Below are 20,762 nucleotides of genomic sequence, written 5' to 3' on the forward strand. Positions count from 1 at the left end.
GACCCCACACAGTGAGAAGAATTTTGAAGGAGGAAGATGGTTACCGATTGCCATAACCTCTCAGTTTCCCTCATGATCTTCGGGTTTGTGCTTTTGCATCTGACCTTCTCTCATAAAACATTGCGTATTTTTAAGGGACATGACAATACGGCAAGGCTGGAACTGCTCATTAGTTTTTTTTACAAAATGTCTACATTTTGAAAAGTTAATTTTAAAGTACATGAAGCCAGGAAAGATATTGATATAAAAGCGAAAAGAATCACGAATATTTTCGTCTTGACTGGCAGCTCTATCATCGTCAAGTGAATGTTCTGCTTTATTAAAAAAGAGGGTGGTGACGCAAAAATATTCTAATGTAATGGCAAGGGTTAGCCGTGAGGACATGCGCTGCGTTCGGAAATGTTGGTGATGGTAAATTGAGAAATGGTACAGTTGTTTATTTGATTGAATTCCCGAGATAAAAAAAGAACGGCCATATCAATGCAGACAGATGAGCCGGGGTTAATTAACTGCGTCCTTTTTCGAAGGATGGAGAGTAGGTGGATGGATTCTCCTTTGAAACTTACGACGGAGGGAAAATATAACTCAAGTAAATGTGAAAAAATCCCCCGAATGCGAGGCTTTTTCACGTGTAAACACAGATGCAGTGGAAATAAAAAAAAATCCGAGCGGTGAATAGCGAAGCAAGTATTTTTAGAGGCGAGTGAACGCGGTGGCGGTGAAAAAGTCTTATCGCCCTGCTCCTCACTGGCTTCTTGGCCATTCAATGGCTAGGGGTCGAATGGTCACGCCACCCGCCCTTGGTGTCGTACTCTCGCGCATACTAGACTAGGGGAACGAAAGCAAAAAAAAAATAAATAAAATAAAAGAGGTCTGCGTATTGAAAAGATAAAGCCCGCGACGCGCAAGAGAACAGAGAAAGGAATGGGAACGAGCCAGAGTGAGAAGGAACGGAAGGCATGTATTCTCCATTGCGCTGCTAAACGAAAAATAGTTCAAATAAAAATACCTGAAAGATGTGGATTCAACTATTTTCAAAACTCAAGTTCGCGGAAAGTAAAGCAGAGGGAATGGAATATACTTTAATTTCATGGCTCTGAAAGAGAATGGTATACCTATCTCGGAGGTAATGGGTCAAGCTTTAGTATTTGTTCATGTAGTGAGGAGGACTGATACTTCTTTTTTCTAAGCTCTTGACTTGCCGATGTATATATATTTTTCCATTTCGTATTAATATCCAACAAACATTAGTAGTAGCATCTAGATATTTTAAACCATCAAATAAATCTAATTAGGAGAATCTGAAATTGCGACTTTCAGCGATTATTTGGCATTCATTCTTAGGTATTCCAATTATTTTAAAGGTTGGACTTTGGCGGTCCCTTAAGGAAATTTACTACTACCTAGTGAGGCATTCGTATTCCATTGACCTACATTATTTCTAAGACTTAAAAGACTAGACTATCTTCTTTCCTCTACCCCGCTTTCTCAAAGTTCTCCCTTTTAACATAGCCCTCAATATATAGCCTACCTTTCCGTATTTACTCCATCCACTTCCTCAGCCTTTTTATTATTCCAGTCCCCATTTACCTCTTTGCCCACCCTATTTTAAAACTCAAGAGTTTGAATTCATCTCTGTCCAACATATACAGGGTTTGTCCGGAAAATAAGTGTACTGAGCTCAGGAAAAAAAATTTGTTACACTTTTACATATCTTAAGCTAATATTCCTCAAAATAGTACCCTTGTGAGTCGATACACTTGTTCCAGCGGCGTTCCCATTCCTGGAACGCTCCCGCGAAGGCATCATCGGGAACCTCTCGAAGACTCGTCGTCGACCTCTTCTCTGCCCTCCACGAGCATCTTGTGCCACCGAAAGATCATGTTTCTGGACATGGCTGACTCCCCGTAAGCCTGGTTAATCATACCGACAGTTTCGGTAGACGATTTCCCAAGCTTTACCGCAAATTTGATGGAATAACGCTGCTCCAAAAACTTCGGCATCGCGTTCCGTGACGTGGGTCGAGCGTGGAGGTTCGCGTTAACAGAGCTCCTCACTACACCACAGCTCAGAGCCGACTGCCTTTTTCAGCGTCGCTTGCCAACATACCCCCCTCCAATCGCAGCCCGTCAGAGCGGTTCTGGGCGCGCCTGGAGCGGCGGGAAAAAATCAGTACACTTATTTTCCGGACGAACCCTGTATATACTTGGAATTTAAAAAGTCTTTTACGAATTTGAAGCCACCTTTAACATTTTATGATTGATCAGCATATATAGTATTTTCACTGTCGAAATCAATTCAGATGGGTCTTAAATTAATAATATTCAACTAAATGACTTATAAAGACAAAACATATGGACATACACATATTAAAATTATACAACCACTAAATATGCAGAGTATGTAGTATATCCCTAAGATTACATTTTATACACAAAAGATGTGTAAACTACACATGTGGGATAGGCCTTCTGCCAATTTACAACGAATCCTCCTTGACGTAACACTAATATTCTTTATCGGGAAGATCCACGGTTTCGTATCCTTAGTCCATTATATACATTTTACTAACATTTCAAGAGCTATGCCGTGAGGGATCGGGTGCTAGCAGATTTAAAAAATGCCAATTTAATTGCTTAGGCGGTAGAAAATTGAGCTGGAAGTTCCCCATAGTATACATCTGTGGTACTACGAGATAAATTCGTTCGCCGGCCTAGGACACAGGTCAGGCTTTAATTAGAGAGGTGGCGGAAGGCATTCTGTCAAGTGAAATGGTGGAGCAGGGAGAGTCTCCGGCTGACGGTCATCCCTTTCTTAGTGGGAGGGAGGAGGGAGAAGACGAAAATGGTACTGATAGAAGGAGGAGGTGTAATAGAGAGGGATCCGGAAAAGGCGAAGGGGAGTGTGTGCGTGCGTGGGTGCGGGAGAGAGATGCGGCATGAATGGCGCCTTTAAGGAGCTTAAATCGGATGGGGGAGCAGAGCTGGGACGTGAACCGTAGAGACGCGATATGAGTGGTCGTAGGTAGTGGTGGTAGTAGTACTTGTGAGGGTGAGATGGCAAAAGAAGAAGAGGGCGCGGTGAATGCGGATGGGGTTATGGGAACTCAGGGCGGGAAGAGAGAGAGAGGCAGAGAGTTAGTGAGTGAGTTCAGGGGAGGAGGATGGGATTTCGGGGCGAGAGGAGATGGTGGTGAGAGGGAAGGAAGGTGGAAGTCTTGCGGCGGAGGGTGAGGAGGAGGTTTTGGAATCGCAAGGCGACATACAGCATCCGTTGAACCAATAGCAAACCCATTTAGGACGTAATTGGTTTACTTCGACCAGGAGACCGCCAACGTGTGCGACGAGGAGCGTTAATCAGGACAAGGGGGTGCGGAGAGGGAGGAACGGAGCGCGCGGGATGGCGGTCTGGATGCCTGGAATATGGTAGCCGGTAGGAAAAGTACCCACCGCTCTCTCTCCGTCTCTGCGAGAGAACGGGCGACGGCACTGAGGTGGGAAAGGAGGAGCTCGGGAGGGAGCGGGTGGAAGGTCGCTGCTGAAATAAGATGAGGAGGGAGGGAGAATTTTGGGAAGGAGTGCGGGGGGCGGGTCGTTGGGAAGGGAGCGGAGAAACAGGGGTCGGTCGGTTGCGGGCGTGGGTGCGTGTGGAGGAAATTTAGATTGGGGTTGGAATGCGGAGATGGAAATGGAAAATGGGCAAGATGGGCCAGGGGAGGAGGGACGAAGGAGAGTGAGGGGGGATATTGAGTCAGGACAACAGAAAGGGTAATCTATACCCACATGATACCCTGCGCAAACCACCACAGGGTCTTATGACAACGACAGGGAGCATGTAACGGAGTTGGTAATGAGTAATTGAGGTCGGGATGCGTTACGAGGATTAAAGTAAAACAGACGAGGGATGTGCGGTGAAGAATCGGCAGAGGGTGCGAAATGAAACTGGAGATGAGAAAGAATGTTCTATGAGTTATATGAGTGGAAAACGTTAGCAAGAGGAACTGAATTATAAACCATGCACAAATTTAAGTAATTACAAGAGGTTTTAATAAATAATGCGTTCTCATGAAAATGTTGACTCTTTGTACATTCTGGATCTCAGTTATTAGACAGTTCAGTTATACGACGCGAATAATTACACACTTTTCAATATGCTGAAAAACAAATGCCTTATGGTTTATCGGATTGAAAAAAAATTATGAAAAAAGTAGGTAAAACTCCGTACGATTTCTTCAGAGAGTAAACGCAAGCATTAATTGAATTAAATTGGTCACTAAATACATTATTTTGTTTAATTTCAAGTTATTATAAGTTCTAATCTTCAATGTAGTGTACCAGATCCATATTTCTCAAGCGTCATCTAAAACATTTCCTTTACTTCTGTTTCATTCCGCCAAAGGCAATAGAGAGGGCACATTTACAATTTCTCGGCTCATAAATTGAAAAACTTATAATGGACAGTAACAAGATACTTCTGACCTCCACGGAATTATTAAAGGAAACCTTTCTGCAAAATTCAATGTCTTTACGATTTTAATTACGTTATTTAATTACGATACGATTACGTTCGAAGCAGATAATAGTCATAACAACAGCAGCGTGAAAATTTTCCCTACAGTTATAGAAGGTTCTAAGTTTTTGTATGTAAGTTAAGTTAAACATTGCCATTGTCCTAAGTCTTAAACAATTGTCAATTATACTTTAGTTAAAGTGTTATTTTCAAATCTAATATATGCCAGATAATTCAAAGAAATACAACATATGCGGCAGAAGTTAATTTAAAGGTGTCATCCGCTAGGGCTTCCAAAATCCAGAAACATCACAGTTTAAGAAGACCACTCGGTAGCTTAATTGGTTCAACCACTCGGCTGGTAATCGAGAAATTAGGGCTGAAATCCCGGTAATGTCGAATAGACTGTTAAATTTCTGCATTCTGAGTGCAATAAGATTAATGATTTTTTTTTAATTTCCATATATTTCTGGAGGCAAATTAGTTACACGCAAATGAATAAACTTCAACCACTGGACCGAATAAAAAAGGCTAAGGGGGCCATAATATACCGAAGGAAGTGAAGGGAGGGGAAACACTGTAAGTGAACAATAACAAATATAAAAGTAGGACGGGTCGCTTGAGGCGTGGGTAGGGGAGTGTGAAAACAAAAGAGAATGAGAGTAAGCAACGAGCAGGGGCAGTATTGAGAAAAGACGTCTTTTTGTTAAATTGAAGTAATCACGGATAACTTTAAAATGAAAAACAGGTAAAATTTCACAGCATATTTCACAACATTCCACAAAACAATTTCATAATTTTACAATATTTTGCGGTGCAGATCTGTTTTAGAAATTATTACAGTAATTCACAATCAAAATATTTTGGGATTATTTTTTGCATCGGCAGGAATATAAGAAAATGAATTCTATGACAACATAATTATGCAAAACTTGGTTTTGCAAAAAATTCATAATTTTGGTGTAATTAAATATTAGCACAACATCTAATTTTAAAAAAATCATAAATAAATATTAAAAGGTATCAGGAGACGGCTACGCATAAAAATTTCTCATTTTAGACAAAAGTGTACGCGCGAGATTATTTGGCGCATATATTAACGTGGTCTCATATTTCAACATTAGCGGTTAAATACGGAATAAGGGTTCCCGTATTTGAGAGAACTCGACCCAGTCGTCGCTCCTTCAGCTAATGGCTCATTTGCCTCGGTGCGGAGACTCATAATTTCCAGCCGATCCTCCCCACCACGACTTCGTTAGTTTACCCGAACATCCGAAGAAAAGGAACACAAATCACCCCGGCTTATTACGGTACCCCGCAGGCGATCGGGCGAGGCGCGTGACCGGGAAACACACGGACGCTCACCCGGGAGATACACCGACGCGGAAGGGCTGAACTCAAACATCTGTTGGATCGCCTCACATTTGTACGCGACGACGAAAGTTGTGGCGCGCGGTATCTCGACCCCCGACCGCCCGGCCCATGGGCAATCCCCTACGGGGGCGAATGAAAAGGTTGGGGATGCCGCGCGAGGGGAGGGGAGGGGGCGGGCGAAGGGGCCAGAGGACAAATACCGGACTGAAACTCCGGCGGAAGTGCGGGACGGCAGGAATGTGAAAGGAGGGCTCACATGAAGTTGGGGAGAGAGCGAGAGAGAGAGAGGGTGCGGGTGAAATTGGAAAGGGGGGCGGGGCGAGGGGAGGAGTCGAGTTACCGGGGCCGCGATGAGGGGAGGCGGAGGCTCGTTGGGGGGGAGGAAGTGGTGGGCGGAATAGGCAGAAGGGAAAGGGGTGACTTTAGTGTGCTCCATTGAAAGATGATAAGGCGGCCCTCCCCCTGCTCTTCCTACTTCTCCCCCGCCTAAAAGGTTAAGGGAAGGGTGAAGGTTCATTTAGAATTCGGTCATCACGTGTGTGCATGACCACCCCTATCCTCCTAGATGGGCGCTCCGGTGTTTCTTCTCCCTGGACGTCCGCGCGCGCGTGTGTGTGTGGGGGTGAGGGGTGGGGAGATGCAGAGACGGGGGAATGAAGGGATGGAGGAGGGTGGGAGAGGAAGGAAAGAATGTTTGTCGGGCGGGCGCGGGCGCGTGCTCGGGGTCGGTATAGGCGGAGTTTTGGCAAGGGGTTTGCCGGCTAAAGATATGGATGGGCGGACATGTTCTTGCATAAGTTCATCAAAAGGAGCCTAAGGATGGGAAGGAAGGAGCTGAAGAGGGAGATGGACGAGGGTAGACTTGGACCGGAGTTCAGAGAAGACGATGGAATAGGATCATTTCACATTCCATTCAAATATGCACGAGCTTGTATGTACCTGACATATGCTAAATACGAGATGCAAAAAAGTGGCCACTCTCTAACTAACTGCTACAGAACGTCACATCAGAAGCACTCCAATATTCCCCTCAGTATGCCACCGCGCCATCTCAATCAGTGTACGGAAGACTTTTTTAAGAATAAAAATACTCATATTATTTTTCAAATTAATTATTAGTTAATTTAGTTAATAAACGATAATTTTAGGCTTTAGAATTCTTTTGCATTCAGTTGATTTCCCGCTAACGTTAAAGTAATTTCCATAGAATAACAGGGGTACATTTGTGGTCGGTCATCTATTTAAATCTCCAGATTCCAACCCGAAGGACATGGGGTGGATTTCTCTCGTGACTTATATTTGTTATTTATCACAACATTAATTGCTTGGTTCAAATGAGGCATTCCAAATCCAACATACCCCTGAAGGCCCAAAAACCGAAATATATCACTACTAATACACATAATTTGATGGAAATGTTAGGGCAGTATAATTCACATTAATATACCTACTTATGAAAATCAGTCACTTAAAAGGCGCGTCATCTGCCCCTTATAAACTTCATCGTCTATATTTGGATATGACGGTGGTGCATTCACAAACAGGTCCCCACGTTTTGGCTTAAAAACTATTAGATTACTGATTTTCTAAGTAATTATTAAGCTCAAAGTAAACCTAATTTTATCATTTTAAACCTCGGTTCAACATAATGCAAATTATACAAACATATTATTACAAACTCAACTATCAAAATGTGGAGGGCAGAAAATAATTGGCTGAAATGAATACTTGGCGTTTTCCTTTATCAAGAATTGCTTCACTCATTAACATAGTATTGCAATTATAAGTGCAATATGGCCATTAGGGGATTAAAGGATTACTCAGGGATGTTATTTATCTGGGTACCTATTTCTCATTTCATTATGGATGGCAATTTCATTAGCGCTTAGAAACGAGGCTGTTTTATATAATTAATCTCTAGAATAATGTTTACGTTGGGTTAATGTGTTCATAAGATATATTATTACCATAATTCCAGGATAAGCCTCTTAGAAATGCATACTATATACATACATAATCCTTAAATAAGCCTCTCGCTCTTTAGATTTTTCGGTGGAATATTATGTAATTTCATTCTGTTACTGTTCTAGTTAACAGAGCCTAAAATATAAAAGAAGAAATAAATAAATAATGATACTGAGCCATACAAGAAGTACTCTCATAGTATGAATTAACATTTTTTTAATACCATCACATTTTTTATACGTACTATTATCAAAATTTAATTAGGTAACAATGAAATATTATATTTCCGGTACCATTAGAGGCTTTCTGTTCATCCTAACTATAATATGGGAATTACATAAGCAACAATAAGTAATTGCGCGGAGAGAATTCGAGATCCCATTATAAAACCAATTATTTTGGTTTGAATATGAGGAAATTATGGAAATTCTGAATGATAGGAATCCGAATTACGACCTATTCACAGCAAAAGGACATTTTAAAACGGTCTGACTTACAAACTAAAGATGCATTTTGGGTTCCCAACTCCGACTAATATGATGAAATTTTGTAAAAATAACCTAAAATAGCTTTCATTTGAAGATCGCGATAGCAGGTGACGATCAACAGGACAACGTCAAAAACAGTTGAAATTAAGTCTTTGGTCGACAAAATGCAAGTTCATCTATAAACATTAGACTTTTAGGAATGAATATCGATTTAGACGATGAGAGTAGGTTTTTCACGAATTCAAATAAAATCAAAAATGAGGAGTATACAATTATGAACGATGTTATTCTCAATATTTAACAATAAAAGGACTCAAAAAGCTGGCAGCGTGGACTACACATTTGACTGCGGAGCATAACTGGTGGAGCACAGACGACCCCATCAAGCGCTGAAACCGTAAAGATATAGTCTCGGGTTTTTGCGCACTCCCTCGAGCGACTAGCTCCTTTCCGCAGCAGTGTAATAATCTCAAAGACAAAGCAATGCAGAGATTTCATAGAAATGACCGCATAGCGGCATTTCCACCTCGTCCTAAGAGTGCATCCCTCCCGACGTCATAAGGCGCAGTACCTTCGCCGCGATAAAGAATATTATTCCCGTTCGTAGAGAAAACCACACGCGGTCGCCTTTTCAAACCAAATATCATCCGCGCACCCGCGTGGCAAAAATATAAAAGTCCTCCCCCGGCTCGCTCCTCGTAAAACCCTAAGCGCCTCCCCCCTAAGCACCGCGGACATTAGGAGGAGAAAAAGAAACGAGTCATAAATCCGAACCGTGGAGCGGAGCAAAAGGAAAGGTATAGGAAGGCGATAATGAGAGAGATTTTTCTATCTTGATACTCGGAAAGCGGAGTGGCCCAGATATCCCTCAGAAATCCTTCGTATAACACACTCGATCCACCACTTACTAAAACTCCGGTGAATGCTAGCGGAGGGAGCTCCGTGCCCGCGATTATATGGACCGCGGGACGCTGAAAAGATACGCCCTCCCGGGTTTCAAAGAGGCAGCGGCGAATGCGAAGTCGAGGGATAGAGAGAGAGAGAGAGAGAGAGAGAGAGAGAGAGAGAGAGAGAGAGAGAGAGAGGAGGGTGTGCATGAGGAACCGAGTCGGGGGGCGAGTGAATGGGGCAAGGGGATCGGGTTGGGAGGAAGTGGAGGTTTTTGAAGGGGAGGGTCTTTGCGGAGAGAGGTTCCCCCGCCGCGCGGCCCTATCCACCCATTCTTCAAAAGGGACGTGGATCTAAAGCCAAAGGGGTGATTCCCACGATGCGGATCCCACCCGCCGCCCCAACCCCCCACGCCTCTCTCGCAATCCTCCTCCCTCCCCCGCCCTCTCCGGTGCACCACCACCCACACCTCAAGACCCCTGAGAGTGAACCAATCCTAGTCCTCGCTTCCCGAAACCCACTCACTCCGCCCGCCACATATTCCTCTCCGAACCCAGCCTACGCCTCAGCATTATCTCACTCTACCTCTCAAAAACTTCCAAACCCTTCCTTCCCTCTCGCTCACTTTCCGATTGCCCTCCCTCCCTCTCACTCATCCACTTTATACCTCGCTCCTTCTTCGAAAATTTACCCCGATTCGGCACTTATCTCTCTCTCTCTCGTACGGATATTCCTTCTCCTCTCCCCTCTCTCCTCCCCACCGTGGTTCTTTCTGTGCCCTTGTCCTTCCCCTACCCCACTCCCTTCCCATCCCTATTGACAAATCTCGGATCCTTCGGTTGACGACACTCAAATCCTCCGCGCTCCTTCCCGTTTGGCTCATCACTCGCGGCGCTTGGTACTGCAGGAAGCCACATCCGAGGTCTCAATTTTGGACCAAATGAAATCGTTTGTCAAGACGTTCATTTGAGCGTGCGATATCTTATGTGCGGCTTTCATCCCCACTCTCCTCTCTCACTCGAAGAGGGCAAAGATTAGTGAAGCGATGGAGAGTGGCCAATCGCACGACGGTTTAAGTCGCCAAAAGGGGAATTTCAACTTCGTTCTTATCTCCTAAGGGCGTTAATCAGAGCGACTTCAAGGTAAAGCGACAAACATGTGTTACAGGCTATCTTGCGCCCTTTGGACTGTAATACGCCCGTATAAACAATTTAAAAAATTTTCCTCAGGATAAGAAAAAACAAAAATGGTTTGTAGAGGAAAGCAATTCTCGGAATGTATTTTCTGGCGTCTGAAGGTGGGCAGAATAGGAGCGTCATTGCGTTGATATTTATATCTACCTAAATGCTCAAATCTGTGAATCGATAAATCTGAGGGTGCATTTATTTGTATTAAATTAATTTGTATAACCCCGTAGTAGGAATGCATCTTGCTACATCCCCTTGGAGGCACGGATCTCAATGACAAGGAACACAGTATTCACTAATGTCATATTCCTATCTCACAACTTTTCGCCTAAATTGAGGTAAATCGTGGTTGCATGACCTACCTAAAAAATTAAAAATACACCATATAATAATCGGAATATATTCGCGAATTTTGAAAAGAGGAGAACCGGCTGATTCGCATTTACTTTTTAAGCCTTAGAGCACCAAACACCACATTGTGAAGGAGTAAAATATTTATCATGAACAAATAGGAAACAGAGTAATGCTTTGAAATTAAAGAAATAGTTTATTATCACTGAAAATAGTTTCAAAACATCCTCAAACAAAATCGTAATAACTACGTTAGGATTTCATGAATGCTTATGTAACAAAACTGGTAACGCCTAGACTATTTGTAAGAATTTTTACAATTGTGATTCAACCGTAAAAAATTAAGTCGTGAGATATATGAGAGAACGAGTTATATGCGAGTGAATAGGGTACCACATTCCTCCGTCGCTCCGTTAATTTATTCCGACTGGCAGAGAAATACAGGAAACCTGAATGCACGTAAATTACCGTAAGGAGTGAAACCACCCGTTCTCCTCCTTCCTCGGTGGCTACCCAGTGGAAAAACAGGGACAGCTATTTTATCTTTCTCATAGGTGGATCCTATCCCCATTTCCTCTATTTTAGCCCGACATTTCCCACTGTTTCAGACGTATAATGTCAACTTCCCGCCATCAATCCCTTCCACCAACCTCCCTCTACAACCTATTCTTCACCTACATTTCTTTTCTAACCACGCACATCTTTCGCAGCCTCGAACAACCCTCTGGATTTCCAGCCACCCCACCACACACCTCGAGTTCTCTCACCATCTTCCCCCTTCTCCCCTCCCCACCCCCAACGACCCCAACAGGCCCTCGTAGCCCACACCCTTCCATCTCTCCACTTTATTTCACTCGCTCCGCCGTCCCTCTCCATGCCTCCCTCACAAGTAAACCTCCCACTCGCACCCTTTTCCGACATCCCCGCCTCTTCCCGCACGTATCGCGCAGCCCCGGGGGCCTTAAATCGCAGTCATTCTTCTTCGGTCGGAGCGACGTCACTGCATTACGCGCGTGGAAAGTGGCGAACCCCCACTCCCCTCTATTAGATTTCCGGAAGTATGTGCGTGTGTCCCTACCCGTTCCTTCCTCCCCCATAACGTCACATCCTCGACGGAGTGGGCTCAGTCCCATCCCATCTACGAACCCCCACCACCCCTAGACCCCCAAAATCCGACCACCATTACCCTTCCATTTCGCCTCCGAACGGGAGGAACCAGGGGAGAGTGAAGGGTGGAAGAAGGATAGAATGATTGGCGGGTTATTTTTGCTGGCGGTACGGTGAGGCGGGCTCGGAGGCGCGCGACTCTTTTTTAAGTGGGTTGGGGGGGGGAAGGAGGGGGGGGGATTAAAAGGAATTTATTGCGGGACACGGGAAGAATCATCGCTCCTCCATGGAGCACATTGTAAGTGCACGGTGAATTCGACTTTAAAAAAATAAAAATGTTTCGGGCTACATAACGGGGAATTATAAACACCTGCAACCTCGTTGTGCGTGGAGAAGGGTGGGAGTGGACCGGCGGATAGATCCATCTTAATTTCCATGGAAAATAGAGAAAATTGCGTCCGCTAAGTGGGGGAAAGGGGACAACAAATGAGGGTGACAAAATTCTAATGGGTAGAAAAGGACGGCCCTAATGCTCCACAGCGAACAATTGAACCTTTTAATCCGGGCTCGAAAATTGTTGAAAGATAATAGGATTCCTGTGCTTTAAATTTACTTTTTGGATCCCGTGCAGGACTTCCTCGAGCAGAACCCTCACACAATTCGCTATTAAAGTGAGAATAATTACTATATGTAACCATCCTTGCTGAATGACTCTCTCACTTATATTAGGGTCAACATTAATGTACGAGGGTCATCCGGAAAGTAGTACCCGTTCGTGCCGCATGAAGTGCTGACGACGCGAGTAGCCGCTGGACGAGGTCAGATAGCTTCAGTGGCTTGTCTGCCTTCTCTGAGCCAAGTTGCGTGACGCTAGCATTGCCTGTGTTGTTTCTGTGATTGTTTACAATGTTTAAAAAAATTGAGAACGCCGCCAGTTGTGAAGTGAGGGCAGTGATTAAATTCCTCAATGCAAGAAACGTTCGCCCATGTGATATTCATCGCCAATTAAAGGAGGTGTATGGAGACAATGTAATGGACGAGTCGTCTGTTCGGCGGTGGTGTCGCAACTTCAACATGGGGAGGGGGAACACACACGACGATGAGCGTTCGGGAAGACCGTCTGTCATTACAGACCAACTGGTGAGCTCAGTTGACGAATTCGTGAGGAACGATCGGCCATCAACCGTATAGCCCGGACTTGGCCCCTTCAGATTTTCATCTCTTTACAAAGCTTAAAGACTTTTTGGCAAGAAAAAGATTTGACAGCGATGAAGAACTTAAAGAAGGAGTAACCCTGTATCTCAATGAGCTGGCGGCGAAGGACTATGCAGCAGGAATACAGAAACTTGTCACACGTTATGACAAATGCCTTAATTTGCTTGGAGATTATGTTGAGAAGTAGTTTAAAGTATCCTCTTTCAAATAAAATTTTTTATGTTTGTTAATATTTACTTTTGTGTCTTTATTTCACGAACGGGTACTACTTTCCGGATGACCCTCGTACTAGGAATAATACTGTGACTCAAGAACAATTATTCAGAATTACAAATCGATCGTAATTTACAGAGAGAAGTTAGTGATTATGATCAGAGACAAAAGAAATAACCGTAGACAGAGAGAATATTAGAAAAAACATTAAACAAGTTTGTGAAATATTTGTCTACAAAGTAATCGCCTGAAGATGGCCGTAATTAGAAGAAATATACACGACAATGATAGTGGATGACGGAAATTTAGTGGACCAAGATTCATGCAGACTAGACGGACCAAGATTCATGCAGAAGAAGCCTCTTGAAAAAAAGAGCCGAGGATGAAGAAGCTTGAAAAAAGATACCAAAATAACTTTCACCAATGGTAATGGCGTTTACGACGGACAACGGAGAACTCGACAAGAGTGAAAGGGATGGATTTATAGCCCATTTATATAATCTCAACTGATGTTAAACAATTAAATTGCAAGAAACTGATGACTTACGTTAATTTCCAGGCTTTAATCCCCGAGGCGGGATATGAAATCTCCACAAAGACGTTGAACACGGTCATAAGAACGGTTCCCGGCGGGCGATAGTTTCGGTCGAGTTTATCAATATTCAAACCAACTCGTATTAACGGCCTCCTTCCTTTCACTTCTCCATTTGACTCCCTTGTTCGCATCGATCCTCATCATTTTCAACTTAGCCAAACCCTCTCGCTCGACGCGCAACCCACTCGGGAACGCACCTCCCTCCCACTCTCTCTCTCTCTCCTCACACACACACACACACACGCGCGCACGCTCCATCTCCGCTCCACCTTTCATTCCACTTCCTGGAAGAACCAAACAGGCGAACTTTAAAACTTGCATAATTCCCCGGCAATTCGTAAACAATTTGCATTATCATTCGCCCCCTTCGTCTCCTCCCCCACCACCATGAACACAGATCCCTTCTACCCCTAGCGGACGACGGGAGGGAGGGGATTTGGGGGTGAGGGGGGGGGGTGGAAGGGTTGGAAGATAAGGCAGCTTTGATTAAAGGGGGGTGGTGGAGAGGTTTCCCTACGAGGGGGTCTCCTGGGTTAGATCAACGGTAGTTATGGAGCCGAGGAAGTGAAAGGATCCGTTTCTTTTTTTGTTTCTTCGCGGGCGGGGCAAGGTGCCGAGGGGTTTGCGCTCGCCTGAAAAATGATTGTTAAGGAGCGAGATAGGAGGAAGAAAGAGATTGGATGACGAAAATGAAAGGGAGAGCCGGAGGAGAAGGCCAGGGAGCTCTAGCATCCATCACACCGGGATAGATAAGAAACACCCTTTTCTTTGTTATTCCAAGACCAAAGTTCACACCTACTTTGCATTCCTGCAATGGCGTCAGATATTTAATTCAAGGATTAAAATGAGGCTGAGAAAATTCTTAACATCTAATGCGGTACTCCGTCTTGAAACATTTATATAATTCACGGATGAAAATTGTGAGATAAAGCAGCAGGAGGCAGGATACTGAAGAAAAAAATCTCTGAATTCATACTCCGGAATTACATTAGGGTAGAATTTTAGCACAAGAAATAATAAGGCATTTCAACCAAAAATTCATGTCTGAATGTCTCTCATTCAACATTAGGCGATTTACCCTGCATATTAAAGTTAAAGTCAGCCATTCATCTGGAATTTCGTTTATTGTTAAAACGTATCGGTAAGAAGCGTTAGCAATTTCATTTCAGGCATTTACCCAAAAAGTTCGTCAAACAGACAGAGGTCTTTAACCATTATAGCAGTTGATTGATAGTGAAATAATATGATGAACGAAATGCACCCCGTGGAAAAATTTTACATTTCAACCAGAAAACCTATTTACTCTATTAACGTTAAATAACCAGCAACTTTCAGCACTACTTCTAATTTGTACGAGGGATGCCATTTATATTTTGGGCCTTGACAACATTACGTGCTCTCGGCGCCATCTGACGTTTCCATCTGAAAGTTTGAACCTTTTAACGCTAACTATCTTTAGAACAGTTTATCGTTTGATCGTAACTTGTGTTATTTAAAGTACCTCGACAATTTTATCTCAGCGAAAAAATGGAGTTCACTCGATAACACTTTCGTGCGATGATTATTTACGATATTTAGCGTGGATTATCAAGACAAGAGTACATCTATCAACTTCCTTACACTTTTGACTATGAAGCCCCATTCTTTGCCACTGTAAAATGCTAATATGTCGAATTCCATCATGGCCGCCGTTCGCTCAGCGACGAAAGTCGTGAAGGTCGTCCAAAATCAGCTGTTGTGCCAGAAAAAATTGATACTGTGCAAGAACTAGTAAAGGAAGATCGTCATGTGACTTATCGTGAGATTGAGGTATCCATGGGGGATTAGTATGACGAGCATCAATAAGATATTGCATGAACACTCAATTGAAAAAAAAATTTGGATCACGTCTAACTGTTGGGTCATCCTCCGTTAAGCCCTGATTTAGCACTAAATCGTATCTTTTTATTCCCGTTTATCATGAACAAATTGTGCGGCCAACGTTTTTCGGCGCCTGATGAAGCCGTTGTATGCATCAAAAAACCATGTTTTGGAGGTACCTCTACCTAAGAGAAAAAAGTGTTACGGAAATTGGTTCGAGCGCATGCAAAAGTGTATTAATTATCAAGGAGAATACTCCGAAAAACAATAAAGCCATTTACAGAAATAAATTACAGCCTTTTCAATATTAGGCTAAAAATATAAATGGCAACCCTCGTGTAACAATATTATAGGCTTAAAATTTTCTCAGCGTGAATATTTTCCTCAATTTTGCTACCTTTAATTTCGGCAACTACAATCTTCTCTTTCACACCAAAGATATACAGCACTCCCTAATGTGCCTAACTCTGAGGCAGCGGAGTAAACTTTAATGAAAGCTTTTGGAAATATGTGCACATATATCCATATCACATCACATCAACTACTATTATCCCAATTAATGCTCAAATAAAGGAACCTCTTCCCTGGAATGTAGAAAGGGCTAAGCCACAACGAACATTCCAAGTTTGTAAGCTTGAAAGAAGAGAAAAGCTTCAATGAAAGCGGATTCTTGTTTCCTGAGGAAACACGAGAAGCAAAATTTTCCGCTTCCTAAATGAACGAAATAAAAAACTAGTCATGCATTCAAAGAGAGCATTGACGAGTAATTAATACCGCACAGTTTTGGTCAAATGTTTTGGCCTCAGCTCATTCAAGGAGCTTCCTTAAACCACCCTCTTGTATGGGTTCATGACTTATTAAGTTTAATGTGACGAGTTAAATGGTAGTGTATCGGAACATAAATAACAACATGTCTTATTTCATTAGTTAATTTAGGAAATAAGTGGGTACCTTGTACATAAATAGGTACGAATCGACCAACTACTGTTGGATTAGGAGAAAAAAATACAGTTTGACGCACTTCGAGGAACACTGAATAAAAATACTAGTAATTCTAAAGCATACAAGTCTAACATGCATCTCCGTAACTGATGGTTAAACATTACTCAGGATTTTTTGAATGGTATGGTTTTAAATATTAATTTTAAATATTGATTTTCAAGAAATTACTAAAGAAATAAGGTGTACGTATTATTATATTTACTTGGCATCAATAAAATTCAACGACAAAATGCCATTTCAAGAAACAGCCGAAAAATAGAAAAAGAACGAGTTATTAAATTACATGCTATGATTTATGATTGGGGTTCAAAACTGTGAATTTCATTACACAGATATATATATATATATATATATATATATATATATATATATATATATATATATATATATATATATATATATATATGTCATTGACATACATATTGGGAAAGGAGATAGAAAAATGCATAAAATGCGAACACAAGGTTAGATGGGTGCAGATTCCAAGCAGGAAAAAGTCTCCTAGGCCCGAGACTCGAAACACTGGCCTTCGTACTTGTTTCCTTTTGGAAACTGCAATTAGTCACCTCCATTAAACCTGTGCATTTTGCAAATGCTTCTGATCGTAAATATCTATATCCGTTTATACACGGTCTGCATAAAAAGCATCGGGAAAAGTTTCTTTTAGCGCAGATCTTTTGCATCGTCGTATTTTCAGTGATAAAATCGTACATTGCCATCTTATCAGTGTCAATACCATCTGCGATCATGCGCACACCTAACCGACGATTTAATTCAGCACTTAACGCACACCTTAGGGAAAAATTGTTACAGATACTTTTTATACATGCCTTGTATTTCCACGTTGGGCGGGTCACCATGGTTGAATATGCACATATAAATATTCTCGCACATTTAAGATCTAACTCTCAAATGCCATCAGAAAGCGAGAGTTGGCAGCGTATAAAGGATGAAACCCAATTGGTGACGTGCTTCCGGGGCAATCGAATTTCAATCAATGTTTGTTTGAAAGAATGCAGCGAGCAATAATCACAGGGTGCGTCAAACGATGGAAGACAATGCGCGATAAAAGAAACGGCTTCAGGTAACTCGAGCGAAATCTGGTTAGCATTTGAATTGGTGATGCCCGAGGATCCCGCAGCAAGTCGCTATGACAAAAGACCCCACCTCCGCGGAGCAATCCCAATGCGAGCGGCAATACAGGGCCGGCGCTTTCGGCGACAGCACCGCGCGATGATAGTGGCAGATGAAAATCTCGAGGAGAAAGGAAGGCTGTGTGTCTCGACTCGAGAGTGAGCCGAGAAAGGGGGAGAGAGAGAGAGAAAGAGAGAGGGAGGTAACGGAATAAAAGGTGGCATGCAGGAAATTAGGGCTGAAGGTGGAGTCGAAGAGGGGAGAAAGAGAGAGAGATAGAGGAGGAAAAGGGTAGTAGCGGAGGGTGGAGGACTGCGCACCGAGTGGGCGGGCGAGGCGGGAGGAGGGAAGGAAGGATTCGTGCGGGAGACACTTTGGTCTGAATGCGAGGACGAGGAGAGAATGAGAATTAAGTAAACAAGGGACAAGAAGCATTTAGTAGAAAGGGATGGAGGGATAGAGAAAAGGGGAGAGAGAGAAAGGGGAGAATGAAGGGAGAAAGGGGGAACGAGAGAGAGAGAGAGAAATTTTCGGGGATGAGCGACAAGCGAGAGAGACGGGAGACGAAGAAAAGTGGAAAGTGGTTTTTTTTCTTGTTCGAGAGGGGAAAATATGAGGGAAGAGCGAGGGAGATGGGCGGTGGGACGTAGGGGAGGTGACGCTTTGTTGCATGGAAGTGATCAAGGTAGAATACTCACCCAATTTGAAGTTCAGCTCTTTTCCACTTTTTTTTCCTCTTTGCTGCCAAAAAATTTGCTTTTTAAATTTGAGATAAGCGTCACATCAAAAGGCACGAAACAGGTCTCGGTCGAATGCGAAACAAAAAACGTGCCCACAGGTAACTCGAGAATACGCATAGACACACTAACGGATGGACTTCTAGAGGCAGGCCGTAGTATTTTACATGTCTTTCAGAATTACATTTCAGAAATTATAATTGGAGTAAAATTTATTTATTTGCCTCGGAAATATGAATGTGATAGTACCATCGTTGATTATAGTTACCATGAAGAGGCAATGAGACCTTTTCCCATTGGACTAATGGAAAATTTGGATAAAATACTGAATAGTTAAGATTACCATGTAGCCAATTCATAACTTGAAAGAACAAGGAACTACAATTAAATTATAGACAACCACTAACCTTCATGGGAAACATTTCCCAGGTTAAACTGACTAGGATAAAAATTTGTTCTGTGAGCATTAGTACGAGTACATGCAGTGTAAATTCACTTACACAAACTGAGTAGCAAATGAACAGGTTACAAGTTGTACGTCAATACTTAATTCCTATATAAAATCCAATAATATAACTACAATATAATATAATATTTCTTTAATGAAAGTAAAATACAAATTGATTATTGTAAAAAATTAGCTTCAAAATAAGTCATATTTTAATATGTGGAATGTGAGCTACTTGTGGATACCTACCCCCCAGGGAAGAACAGGACCAAGGAATTCCAGTTATCCGAGGGATTTCAGGGACTAGGCCACGCCAAAGCGCTCATAGTTGCCGAGTTGCAAGAAGGAGCGGGCCCGGAAGGATGAAAAAGAATTCCATTGAAATTCCTAGAGGCTCCCATCCGCATGCCACGCCACGAAACGCCACAAAATCTTTCTAGGTGGGGAAATTCTGGGGCGGAAAATTTAACGACATAATTAAAAACCATAAAATTTCGCGCCCGTTTGGCTCAAATAGGAATACGGAGTAACAACATGGGCGCATTGCAAAAGGGGATAGATAAATTTCACGCAAAAAAAACCCCTCGGGGAGAGAAAATCAAGACCGTGGAAATGAGAAAGAGGGAGAGGAAGAGAGAGAGAGAAGAAAGAAGGAGGAAAAGAGGGGTTCATTAGGGAAAAAGCGAGGGATCCGTGAACAAAAAGTAAAAATGGGTTGCCCTTCTGGAGAGAAAAAAATAAAAAAGGCACCGCGTGAAAAAGGGGGAGAGAGGGTTTTGGAGTCGCGTCTGGGATAGCATGAGGAGCGTGGGGAAGAGATAGAGAAAGAGAGAGGGTCAGAAAAGTGGGTGGGAAGGGGGAAAGGGGATAAAAAAGGTGAACAGAAGACCAGCGGGACAAGAAATGCTCCGGGAAGAATGGGATAAGTGGCCAGAGTTTAGGAAATTAGGGGATAAAGGGATCCGGAAGATGAGGGCGGAGCAAAGTGGGTCGGGAGAAGGAACGGCGAGAAGGAGACGAGGCGGGGAGGGGTACGGGGAGGAGAAGGGTGCAAGCGGGGGTGGAGCGGGAAACGGTGGCTCTTTCGCGGCCACAATGCCTGGAGGGGATATTCGCGGAACCAGGCGCCTCATTCAACCAGGCCCCTCCACCTCACCGGGTCGGACGGTTTCATGGGAGGAGGACGGGGCGCGGACGGGGGCGGAAGGAGGGAGATGAACGGTTGGGGACTTTGGTCGGAGGGAAGCGAAAATGGTAGGGCGACGGATGGAATTAAGGGGCTGGGGAGAGAAGAGGGTTGCGAAGTAGGGTGTAACGAAGGGTGCGAGTAGTTGGAGAGGAGGACACGGGAGGGACCCTTTGTCTCGTGCGGAAGCCGGTATAGTATGTTTGGTCACAAAGAGGTTACCGAGGTCCTTTTTATGTGGATTTGCCCCCTTTCTGAACGGATACATCGCCGGAAGAGCTTTAATAATTTTTTTTTACATTCTTGAGATACATTTTGTTTTATCATCGCGTGGTTGGATGAGGTAATACCAAGAGCCGATGGCGCCTTATAATTTTCCTGATTCTCTTCTCTTTAGATTCGTACGAAAACCACTGGAAAAAGATGCTATAAAAAGTGTCAGGACTCATTATCATTACACTTTCCAGAGTCGAAAAACTAAGGAAGCTTGGTTTTCACGACGC

The 20,762-nt window shown here is 43.2% G+C and overlaps 1 protein-coding gene across 4 annotated transcripts in view; it reads right to left on the reverse strand.

Moving 5' to 3' along the window:
• Positions 1-20,762, reverse strand: part of IRSp53 (Insulin receptor substrate 53 kDa) — a 769,646-nt gene that overhangs the window by 249,411 nt on the left and 499,473 nt on the right. The window lies entirely within an intron of this gene.

This window comes from Hetaerina americana, unplaced genomic scaffold (genome assembly GCF_022747635.1).
Source record: "Hetaerina americana unplaced genomic scaffold, ioHetAmer1.1.p SCAF_3, whole genome shotgun sequence".
Lineage (NCBI taxonomy): Eukaryota > Metazoa > Arthropoda > Insecta > Odonata > Calopterygidae > Hetaerina > Hetaerina americana.